This window comes from Eumetopias jubatus, unplaced genomic scaffold (genome assembly GCF_037043125.1).
Source record: "Eumetopias jubatus isolate StellerSeaLion01/CBP00866 unplaced genomic scaffold, mEumJub1_p1.0 scaffold_1, whole genome shotgun sequence".
NCBI classification, from domain to species: domain Eukaryota; kingdom Metazoa; phylum Chordata; class Mammalia; order Carnivora; family Otariidae; genus Eumetopias; species Eumetopias jubatus.
Window position 1 is genome coordinate 168,909,729 of NW_028274807.1, and position 12,986 is coordinate 168,922,714.

The 12,986-nt window shown below is 39.3% G+C and overlaps 1 protein-coding gene across 1 annotated transcript in view; it reads right to left on the reverse strand.

Moving 5' to 3' along the window:
* GRM7 (glutamate metabotropic receptor 7) overlaps positions 1–12,986 on the reverse strand; it is an 854,903-nt gene that overhangs the window by 6,458 nt on the left and 835,459 nt on the right. The window lies entirely within an intron of this gene.

The window sequence follows — 12,986 nt, forward strand, 5'->3', positions numbered from 1 at the left end:
GAAAGTTATGTTAATATATGTCCCTTTTGTATTATTATCTTTTTAAACTGTTCACCTTCATCACACCTACAAAGTAGTGAGTTAAGTTGCCCTGAAAACTAAGCCCTTCTTGCTTAGTTCTGATTTACGAAACACTGATGGCAAGGGCCCAAGATCTAGTGATGTTGGCTTGTCCAGTCTCTTTATGTTGACAAATTGCTAATAGGGTGCAAAACCATCCCGACACTGTGTTATTTGTGGTGTGGATGGTGTCTCCATAACTGTCCTTGTCTCCTTTGGCTCCCCTGAAAAATCAGTAAACAACCAGTCACTTACTGTGCAGTGTGTTAAATCACTGCCTTGGTTATAAACTTGAAAAGATGTTGGTGGAAGGGCGTGGGGATTTGTAAGATCAGTAAGGAGAAAACCTCAGACAGCTTGCCTTGGTCCAGTTGTGTTTATGAAGTGCCCTTTTTTGTGATCTGGAGCCCCACCCCTATATCCTTAGATATGTTTGCCTTTTGCATGACTTCTAAAGGCTAGATTAAATGTGACGTGCTGGATGTGTTAATTAACTTGATGTGGTCATGATTCCTCAATTATACATATATTAAATCATCACACTGCATGCCTTAAAAAGGATCATGTTGTATGATCCTGAATATATACAGTTTTGTTAATCATACCCTAGTAAAGCAATAAATAAATGAACACATTCATTCATTCATTCATAAAATTTCAATCACATTAAAAAAATGAATAGGTGCCATGGCCTTTTGTGTCAATGGAAAGCCGAAGATATACTTATTCAACCATTGTATTCCATAACTTCCATAACTAGGTCTTCCCCTTGATCAGAGGATAAAATCCCCATCCCTCAATGGAGTCTACAAGGCCCCACATAGTCTTCCCGCCTGACAACTTTTTCAGACTAATTTGCCACGACTTTCCCCCACCCTTCTTCCCAGGTCACCATCCATATGGACACTCCTTTAGGTCTAGAAGATGTTGTGTTCATTCAGCCACATTTAATACATTTAAAAATGTAATATTTCTTTATTTTTGTTTTCCTCTGTATGGAATGATTTTCCTCTGCTTCTTAAAACATCCATCCTAGGCTTCCCTTGCCTACAGCCCCAAGTCTAGGCCAGCTTCTTTACTTATACACTCAGAGAACTGTTTTCATTATATCATTGGTCTCTGCTTGTAATTATATACCTTTTGCCCCAATCATCTGACTGACCATCTCTCTCTGACTAGGCCATGAGTACGAGGAAGGCATGGCTGTGGTGTGTTGTTGTGTCTGCAGTACTGACAAACAGGAGGCACTTAAATAAACATGAGGGAGGAGCTCACTTGCTCCTATAACAAGTGTCTTTTTCCTACCTGTGATTCAAACAGTCTTTCTCTAAACATACAAGTATTTCATCAGAACTATTGGCTGCCTGGATACTTCTGTATTGTATTTCAAACTGAGGCTCTGGTGCAGAAATTAAAAGAGACTTTGCCATCTCATGTGGAAGGAATACAGTTTTCTAACAAACGTTAATTTGAATGTGCTTGTCTTTGAATGGTTTTAAGGAGCCTCCAGCGGCTAACTGTATAATACATAATGAATGTAAAATAGAAAGACAAAACAATATTGAATTAATGATCCTTTGGTTGTGAATCAGACTGTATTTTAAAAGCTTATCTTCTGTTGGAATAGTTTCAGACTTTGAACTCCTTTCCACTGTGCTAACCTACACCATTTAAGAAAGGCTTACCATGGTCATAAGGCTTTAAGGACCTAGGCAATGTTGCTTCCTTCCTTCATGATTCCTGCTGTCATCCTACTAATGAGACTTTGCAAATCATGGTTTAGCAGTCCAAAAAAGAAAATGATATAATTTGACCTATGGTTTTGTTTCTGTTTCTCTGTTCATGAGCAAATTTTACAGTTGAAGAAATCATCCATAGTTTATTATTTAAAACATAGCTATAAATGACGTATGTACATATGCTTCTGTATGTGTGTGTCTCTGTGTATGTACACACTTTTTCTTAACAAAGACTACTTAGCAATTTAAGACCTCAAGACCTCGAAAGCTATGATGTTCATTTTATGGAGTGTTTGATTTCATTATTCTCAAGTTAGAGCCCATTGAGACTTGATATTTTGTGTTGAAACTTTTACAGTCTCTGGTGAACTTCAGAAGTATGTGAAAACCAACATGAACGCCACTGACCAAATTCCTACTCCCACGTTTCCTCTTTATACTGCATGGTGTTTAAGAATGAATGGTCTGAAGCTCATCTGAGGTTCAATTCCCATTTCCTAGTTCTCTGACCTAGGGCAAAGAATTTGGCCTGTCTAAAGCCTCAGCTTTTGCGTCTGTAAATGGGGATGATAATAACAGTACCTACTTCATAATGTTGTGCTGACAATTAAATCAGTGTTTGTAAAGTACATAGGGTCAGACCCAGCAATACTATAGAAGTATTTTGGAATAAGTATATAGGTATAAAGGTATGAAGGCTTTAGTCTACAGGGATTCCAGAGGCAGTGGGCCACAAAGATTCAAACCCACCAAGCCCCAGGAGAGGACCCAAGTCACTGTCTCTTTGGCCTTCGGTAGGAGGCTCATCTTTTGACTGTGTTTATTCTAACATCAGCTTTTAGTACATTCTTTTAAGAAATTATAACCTATTTATTTTTAGTCTTGAGGCTATTCTTATTTTACCTGCTGCTTACTGTAAAATACATTACCCTGTTTATTTAACCTTGGGTATTTGACAATATTTTATCTTCTTTATAATTTCTTTAGCAAGGTCAAGGCATTGGTGATCATTGTTGGTCCTTTTCATCAAAACAAGAGGCCCCTGACACATGGTTTTACGGAGATCAAGCCTCTCCCCAGGGCTGGCATTCAACTAAACCTCATCCCATTCTGGCTCTCTGAGGATCAGCCCCAGGGGAGCTAAGTCTTCCCACCTTGGCCAATCCTCGATGACTCAGGATGCAGATTGCCTTGGAAATTCCATGTGTTTTGATAATTAAGCTTTAATTTTATCATTACCCTAAACGAATTTCCAGAATCTAGTTTCCGCTCCTTGGTTGAATGTGGCTTTTCCAACACCCATCATATATAATTCCGCTTATATAACCAAATAGCATTCAGGCAAGGAATTTACAGTCAAGCCAACAAAGAGCTTTGCATATATTCTAGAACAGTGTTTATTTTAAAGTCTAATCCATGGAGTTTTGGGCTATTATTCTGTCAGTTTCCTCATTTGTAGAATGAAGACAATAATGATTCCTACCTCATATGGTGGTTTTGAAGATCTAATAAATATATGAAAAATGCTTAGCATAATGCCTAGGAAATAAGTACCCATGAAATGTTAACTACTTATTATTTTAACTACTTTTTATTATAACTACTATTTATATTCCGCTTAATATTTATTTAGATTAGGTTGCTGGAGTGCAGATCTCAAGATGAAGGCTCATAACCATTTTCACTTATTTAAATAAATGTCTTTTTACATATGTCTTTTTTTTTTTTTTAACATATGTCTTATTGATTAACTAGGTTGTAGTGTCTAAAACACCAAGCCTATCCATGTCTGGTCTGACTGAAATACACCAGCAAGAATACTGTTAGCTATATGCTTAATTTAATGCCAGACAAAGCCCACCTGAATCTTTTTCATCTTGGTCTAAGTTCATTATCAGATAAAATGCTAATCCATACTACGAGATGCCATTATTGTTTTGTAAGATGGTGTAACACTACAGTTACTTGAGTTCTCTTTGTCTAACTTTTTATTGCTAAGATGCTAAGAAATTTGAAAAGTGGTCAGAGAGTGTTCATGAGCAACTCTGAAATTTGCCAATTCTTCTGTGTAAATTTATTTTGAGAGATTTCAAGGCAAGCTATTGAAAGTTGTAATAGTGACAGGCTTCAAACTTTGAACATCATAGTATTTGAGATACCGTCCAAAGAATAATGAGAAAAAGAAAGAAGCAAAGAAAAAATTTGTAGGGCACAGAGACAGATACAAAACTGGATCAGGAAAAACTCAATTTCAGATTTTTGAATTAATCAAAATACTCTCATCATTACTACTGCTGTCCTTAGAAGTATATACTACACAAATGAACTAACAATATATTTATACTAATGAATTGCCAGCTTTATCTGTAAAAATACTGTATTAGACGAAGAGTCCTAGGACTATTTGATGGTGTCAAACCACTGATGTAAGAGATTATTAACTCATGACCCATGCTGTAAATTCACTGTTAGTTCTCTTTTCTAGATAGGCTATATGAAAGACTTACTTTTCCACTGTTTGTGCATTCACCCATGTACTGGTTCTCCATTTTCCTGAGATACTACCAAATGCCTGCACTGGCCCAAACACTAAGTACACCATTGTGAAGATGATAGACATTCTCCCTCCATCAGGGAGCCATACTCTAGTGGCAGGACGAAGGCAATCAAGAATGAACTAATTCTTCATGCATCAACTGCTCACCAAGTCCTTTTTCCCACAATGTATATTGGCCCCCATGTCCCCTTCCTTTTCTCATCTCCTTTGCTGACCTTTTGTGCCTCGACACCTTGTTTATATTTGATGCTTCATCCAGTGGCCCCTTCTACATAAAGCCTTCCCTATGTCCCCAGTCAGGGCAGTTCCCCTGTTGGCCCCTGTCATAGGTACAGCTCCAAAGAGCACTTAACCTGGTCTGCTCAGGAGAGTATAGCCAGTTAGTTGTGCTTTAACCTTTGCTTTGAAAATGCAAATATATCCCTAGCAGATGGGTGTGTTAGGGAACAATTTGAGTACAATACAAAGTTTGTGTTTGCGCATGTATGATTTTTTTCCCCAAGAAACACCAGATGAGCACAGTAAACTACCTCCAGCTGTACCAAGCTATGCAGCAACACACAAAATGTGTACACACACACACACACACCTCAAACATCTGCCTTTGTTCCCCTTGCACAATTTTATTATAAGTCACAAGCAGCAACACTCCTGGCACCTCCTTCCATGAGCAAACTTTACCTCCTTTTTCTTAAGGTAAAATGCCTTATTTATTGTAACATTTATGCACTGCCTAGCCATTTAACTTGTGTAAAACCATGCCACCATTTTTATTAGATATTTTTTTAAATGTCACTGGTGATGTTTTTGAGTGTTATGTCCCTAACCCAATTTTTCCCATAAATCTTGTGTTTTTATTGCACAATTTTGCATAGCATGGTGATTTTTAAGAACACATATGTCACATTAGAGCAGAGCCGACTGGATAATAAACACAACGTTTGCTAAAAAGTGTACACTTATTAAATTCTTGTTGAATAAAAAGTTTTACACTTGAAGCAGGTATTAGGTACCATAAACATCCTTGGCATTCAACATTGTTTTGGGAAAAGCTATTATTTATAGTCTGTTAGAATTATCACTATTATTTTTGTTATAATTTTGTACCTCTGTTTCCTTATTTCTAGAGTAGAGATAATAATAGTACCTCTCTTAGCAGGTTGTTGGGACCAAATGGGTTGACCATTGTGGCATGTAGCAACCATTCAGTCAAGTGTATTAGTACCACTGATTTATTAGTTGGCTATAACACTATGCCACTTTTCTTCATATTAGTGCATTTCATAATGACAATCTTTCTTATGAAATCTGAATCACAGCCTTTTCGAGGACAGGCATTTCATTAAGTTTGCTTCTCTTTTGTTTGAAAGTATTATCAAACCCCTATTTTATCTGCCATTGACTCTTTTATGAGAAATAGTAAGTTCTGTGCATTCCCATGTGACAGTTGAGAATTGGGACAAGAAGGCCTTAATGGAGTCTTCAGGTGGGAAGAGAGAAGTTTTATAATCCTCAGGACATCCCGAAGTCTGTGTAATAAAAATGAAAAATGTGTCTGATGGAGTCCCAGAAAAGAAGAAGTGTTCATTATTACCTGACAGATGCCTGGAACATTCATATGACTGAATTAAATGGAAGTTCTTGGCAGTTAAGACCAGTGTTTACCATCCTTACCACCTGTACCCCTTGCTTCCTAATTAGAGTAACCATGTTTTTGAGAAGAAAAAAATAATGACATATATTTGATGTCATTCAAATCAAATATCTGCAATTTGCAGGATATTTGCAATTGGGACTTCTGCAGTCATCTGGAGGGTCAAACATACTGAGGATTCTTGGCTTAGTTATCAAATAATGCATGATGATAAAAGGATTCAGTATAATTATGGGGGAGAAACAATTGTTTTTCGGGGTAGAGTTGCATCTTCTAGAAGAATGGTGTAATGGAAAGAGTAAGGTCTTTGTTATTAGAACTGATTTCACATGTTGGCCTCAGACTGTTGGTTGGTGACACTGCACAAACTACTTCATCTCTGGCAAGTGACAGACTCAAAGTTCAGACCCTAGCAATTTGTTACCAGAGTCTCTGATACATGACCCCACCTCACTCTACCACTACTGTGGAGATCTTCTCACCATTTGTAGTTTAAAGGGTATCATGTGTGAAAAGTAGTGCACAGTGCCTAGAATATGGTGGGTGCTCAGGAAATGCAACTGTATTTATTACAGTTGATGGCCCCATCAACTGTAGATAATTTTCATACTATTCTCTTTAGACCTCCTATCTTTGATTAGGTAATAGGGAGGGAGGGATGGAGAAAGGGAAGTGGGACATACATAAAGAGATACGCACACCAAATACTATAGGCCACACTTTGTGGCTAGGTGTCTGAAACAGAATTATAAATAATGAAGGCAACCAGATGACTATCGGACAAGACCTAGTTTTACTGTGTTTTGTTTTTGTCATTTAGTATTTCTAGGCAGACATGATATTACATCTACACACAACTATATTCTTTATTTGGATGGACATAAGACAAGCACTCTAGGTGAAAGTAAATCAGTTTCTAGAGTACGAGATAAGTGAATGTGTCATGCTTAAAATCATCTACATCTCAGTTCTTTGCTCTCCTGAGCAGAAGCCTGGTGCTGTGTCAATTCCAGTGAGATGCTATTAGTACAACTGACCACAATGCGTGGGAAATTCAGTGTTTTGCTCCCGATGACATCCTCAAGAGCTCTAGGCTACCTCAATAGCCAGTTCTTCCAGGTAGTCACTTCTGATTTTGCTGGGCATGGGAATTTCTTTCCTCCACCAGCCATGTGACTCCTCAATTTTGATTTCAAGATATTTTTTCACCTATAACCACAAGGCAGATTTGCTCTTTTATATATAGCCAATACTGGCACTGTTCACCCTGTTGTGTTATCCAGAAGGATATTTACCATTCCTGCTGGGTTGAGAGCCCCACAACTGTTAGGTCACTGCCTTGCAGTGATTTAACATACAGAGCCAAAGCATTTTTCCACAGTCAGCCTGGAGAGACACACTTCTGCCAGATTCCGTTGGCTCCCTTTGAACCTTTGACCACATTCATCAAGAGTACACCTAAGAGCCTTTTGTAGGAAGCAACCTCAAATTCTTTCTCATAATATGGAAATACTTGTTTGTACCTTGCTAGGGAATATATTAGGTAAAACACGATTATGTTCTATATTACTTTGCAAATAAAGCAAGTGGATTTAAAAAAAAGTTGTCTTTCTTAACACATTCTTGTTTCTTTAAAAAAAAAATATTCTGAGGCGGGGAGGAGTATAGGAAGAGGGAGAGGAGCATCTCAAGCAGACTCCCCACTGAGCTCAGAGCCCAATGAGGGGCTCGATCTCAAGACCCTGAGATCATGACCTGAGCCAAAATCAAGAGTCAGATGTTCAAGTGACCCAGCTGCCCCCAAAGTATTCTATTTCTAAAGTTGTCATTTGGAATACTCCATTTCTGTAAGCGCAAAGCTGTCTAATCTTTCCAACTTTTAAAGTCAGCTTTATAGTTCTAATGAACATAAAGAGATAGAAATCAAATGAAAAAATTGATGTCAAATTAATAGCTAAAAGAAAGAGATAATCTTTGCATTTCTTAGGCATAGACAATGTGTTTTAAGTTGGAACTTGTGAAGTGTTCATTGAAACTGGACTCCAGAGTGTCATTGACAAGAAGACAAAGTTAGGCTCTTACTAAAATAAAGTGCATTCTTCTCTCAGTTTTCAAAGCCATTGGCAATGGCTTTCTGTTGAACTTTGACAAGTTTTGATCATCATAATCATACAGCTTTCTCCTTTTTCTTTTTCGTTCTGGCTGTTGTTTTTGTTGATCTTCCTCTCATCCTTTTGGACCCTCTCTTTCCCATCTTCCCGCTGAGCTGCGATACCTTTCTTTCTGCCCTTGAAATTCATTTCCCCTTCCATTAACTTATAGTTTTCCATGCATCATCTTTACTCCCCTGCTTTTGCACTGCCCCCAGTGTGGTGGTGTGCATGTGGGTGGATGCAGCCCCCCCGCCCCGAACCACTGCTACGCTGGGTAGCATGCTGTGGCACCCATTAGTGATTGTGCGAAGTGCTGCTCCTGGCTGATGCGCAAAACACTTCAACAGCTAGAACCCAGTCCAGCTGAATTGCCCATCCAGGGGTAACTTAGGCTCTGAACTCCTCATTAAGGCCCTTAGCTGTTTAAGCCCATGGTTTAAGCCCCAAAGGAGCAAATAATTGCAGTGAAACTTTACTCAGAAAAATGTCAACAAATAGGTGCTCAGTCTACGGCCCTCACTGGAACAGTGAGGGCTCTGAGATTGAGCAGGAAAATAATATCTATCCTGCCAAGAGAAATGTAGTGAAAGGGAGAGAGCCTGGCTAAGGAGTAGGGGCTGAGTGGTTCATGATTTTAATCCTGACTTCACAGGATCCCTTTTGCTTTGCTCTTGTTTGCAAGGTCTTATGTCAGGGATCTCAAACTGCTATTTCCTACCCACTCAGTCTCTGAGCCTGTAGTTTGGCCTCCATCATCATCATCACCTGCTCTGAGTGTGTCCTCTAAACCTTCCTAGACTTCTTGTCAGACATAAGAGGTTTTTTTTTTTCTTCCAGGTATCATTTCTTTTTACAACTCAATGCTGAGGACAGTACTTTTGGGGGCTTCTGCTATCCTGCTGCATTTGCTCAATTTCCCATCACACTTGGAATGAAGATAAAATCCCAACGTGGCCCAAGGAACTCTGCAGGGACCCCTTCTGTCTTCCCTCATTTTCTCTAAGTCCTTCAAATGTGCAATGCTCTGTCCATCCTCAAAGATTTTGTACATGCTATTCCATCTGCCTCAGATGCTATTCCCACTTATCTTTACCTGACTACCTCCTACCTGCCTTTCAGGTCTCAGTCTTACTTCTCTGACTCTCAAATGTAAATTGTGACCTCCTTCTCTTGCTTGCTTATAGAACGCACCATGCCCCTTCATTACATTAAACACGATTTGTGATTATTCATTCAAGTATTTATTTCATAAGTATCCTTGTCACTAGACTGCCCCCTCCCCCCGACTGTGACAGCATGAACCATACCTTTCAATTTACTGTCTGTAGGTCCTGGGATATAGCAAATGCCTAATTCATAGCAGCTGAACAAAGGAATGAATACAGTCCAGGAGATAGATACTGTGCAGCCAAGAGCAGTAAAATGCAAGACCAGTGCGCTGGAATTGCAGTCAGGAATTCTGCATTTGGATATAGGCTCTGCTGCTTATTAACAATGGGGGGGGGGATCTTGAGTACCTCACTTAGCCTTTCTAAGCTTGAATATTGTTACTTATAATATGAGGTAAGCAATGGCATCTACCACCGCTGTGACAAGGAAGAAATGACTTGTAAGTGGTCATACTTCTTCAACTCTAAAGCCCTTGTCAAAGTGCTGTGCTGGTAAAATTTATGTCTGTATAGCACGGGATAATGTAACCATGTCCTGAGGCTCTTTGTCTTTGAACAATCATAATTGCTTCCCATTTTTTCAAATACTTTTTCCTCTAGCAATTTCGGTGGCTTCACTTCTTTCTCTACTCCTGGGCCTGGGGCACTCCTGTGGCCCAGGCATGGCATTCAGAGCTAATAAATAGAGGAGATAAAACATAGAGATAAATTATCTCATATAATAGGGAGAGAACCAGAATATTTTGTGGAAGTCAGGGAGGAAGAGAAAAGTTAGAAGTGAGCAAATCAAAGGCAGGGACCATGTTTATCTTTGTACCCTCATGCCTGGCATAGGGAACAAATTCAATACATGTTTGATGAATGAGACGGTCTTCACTCATTTCACAAATCAAAGCCAAATTCAAAGGCATTTATTCATCTTTATTTTACAACTCATCATATCTCCCTGTCCCCTGGCCTCTTTCATATCCCTGAATATGGCATGCTCTAGTCTGCCACAGGGCCTTTGCATATGCTTTCCCCTCTTCCTGGAAAGTTTCCCCACCCCCACCTACCTTGTTTTATTTATTCTTTAAATCTCTATGCAAGCATCACTTCTTCAGCCAAGACTTTTCTAACCAAAACCAGGTAATACCATCCTGTTATAAACCCTCAAAGCAATTATAAGATTCATACTTAAATATGTGTGTGTGTGTGTGTGTGTGTGTGTGTGTGTGTGTGTGTGTGTGTATGATAAATATCTATCTCCCCTACCAGGAAGCATGTCTGTTTATCTCCTATTATATCCCCATCTAGTACTGTCGTGTGTGTGGGGGCCAATACAAATGACTTAATTGATACTGATATTGTTAGGGAAGTAAGTCTTAGTGATACGGAGGTAGACAGTACATTTGCAGTCTTTGGCTCCATTCTTGTCCTTCTTCTGCAGAGCAGTCAAAAGCGTACCTGGCAGGAAGGAGTAAATGTGACGTTCTCATGGACTTACACTGCCTGTAAAAAGTACTTTCCAAACTGGCCCAAGGGAGGATAGGACTGTATTGTCCTGGGGGTTGCCTCCTACATTTCTTAAATCCTCCCCCATGTATTCATCAATAAATAAGTAAGTAAGTAAAATAATTACCAATAATGACTCCTTTGGAGCCCGAAGTGACAATGAAAATCAACAACACTGACCCTTTTTTCTTTCAAAAAGCTTGCACTGGGTGCCTGGGTGGCTCAGTCATTAAGCATCTGCCTTGGGCTCAGGTCATGATCCCAGGGTCCTGGGATCGAGCCCTGAGTCAGGCTCCCTGCTCAGAGGGAAGCCTGCTTCTCCCTCTCCCACTACCCCCTGCTTGTGTTCCCTCTCTCGCTGTGTCTCTCTCTGTCAAATAAAATCTTTAAAGAAAAAGAAAAAAAAAAATAAAGCTTGCACTAACACCCAGGTTAGCACCTAATTGTCTCTTTACAAGGAAAAATGGTTGCTATGACAATGCAATGAAGAGTGCATTTTGTTTTTGTTTTTATTTGACAAAAAGCTGCTGACTTTGACTTAACTGAGGCCATATATACATTTTGGTTTTGCAATTCTGATCCTTCCTGGAAATTTTCAGAAGCATCACTAAAGATAACTTAACAAATCCACCTTCTTTAGACAGCGTAAAAGCAATGAAGAGGGAAAAAAAAGAACAAGTGAGAGATGATATTAGGAAGGAGAAATGAAGGGACATGGATGGGTTGGGTGGGAGGAAGTAAGAGGAAGTGAGGAACCAAGGGATCATTTTTTTACATTCCACCTCATTTTATGCAAACCCCAGGAGAATACTATCCTAAATCAGATCAACTCACTCAAACCCTACAGTGAGTTTGAGCTCTCCTAAAAATGTTTCCCTCCCTAAGTAAGAGTGGACTGGCTAAAAATTTTTCCAAAAGATTTTTTTTAATTTTTTTAAGGATTTTATTTATTTATTTGACAGAGAGAGAGAGAGCACAAGCAGGGGGAGCAGCAGAGAGAGAGGGAGAAGCTGATCCCCCACTGGGCAGGGAGCTGGATTTAAGCTTGATCCCAGGACCCCTGGATCATGACCTCAGCCGACCTGGGTCAAAGGCAGACACTCAACCGATGGAGCCACCCAGGTGCTCCTCCAAGAGATTTGAGGTGATATTAGCCTAGTTAGATCCTGGGCCCCCTTTGGGAGTGCTGGGACCCAGGCATTTATACCAGCTTTATCTCTCCCAACAACGGTGAGCTCTGATCCTGATCCAGTTGACCATGCAAAGCCAGTCCTTCACCCTCATTTATTTTTATGGTTAAAATTTCCTCTCCAAACCTCTACCTTGCATTTATTCTTACTTGGAATTCCTAAACCACCCATTTAAAAAAAAAAATCTACTTGTTTAGAAAGTACAAAAGAGGTCCATAAAAGGGTAAGCAACCAGCATGTGAGGAGATTGCTGTCTCTCTACACCCAAAAAATATCTAGGTTCATGTATAATAATTTAAGAAAAAAATTCTAAAAGGTCTATTCTCATCTGAGTCTTGAAACCATTCCACAGTTTGATTATAATTCTAAGAAAAATGGATGAATGAGTCTTAAAACATAATTTTAAAGGCAAATTCTCTATCCATTCTTGGCTTATGGAATCACCATATGCTATTTATGGGAAGGAAGATAAGACATGAAAGGTCTTCTCCATAGTTTATCCAATGATGTCTACAGAGATTTCAGGCCCACATGTCAGAGGACCCTGCAGCAGAAGGGTCAGAGAAGGTTATTCTCATTTATATGCAACTAGATGTTTATTATCTTTAGTGTAGGGATCATCACCTTTGCCATCATTTTAGGGCTGCTGACACAATCAGACAGACATCCCAAATAACATTGAAAATGGAGATTTCCCTGCATCCTGCCTCTGCACTAATTTTCCTCATCTTAGAAAGTGTTACCCCCATTGACCTGGTTGCACAAATTGGAACTTTAAAGGTTATATCTTGAATACTTGCATTTCCCTCATATTGTACCCTTTATATTCACGCCATTAGCCAGTTAGCTAATATTATCTGTAAGGTATTTCTTAAATCTTTTCCCTTCTCTCCCCCCTGCACTCCCCCCACACACCTAAGTACAGAGAACAGTAGCTAACATTTGTAAGTTCTCAAATTTAGCAATGATG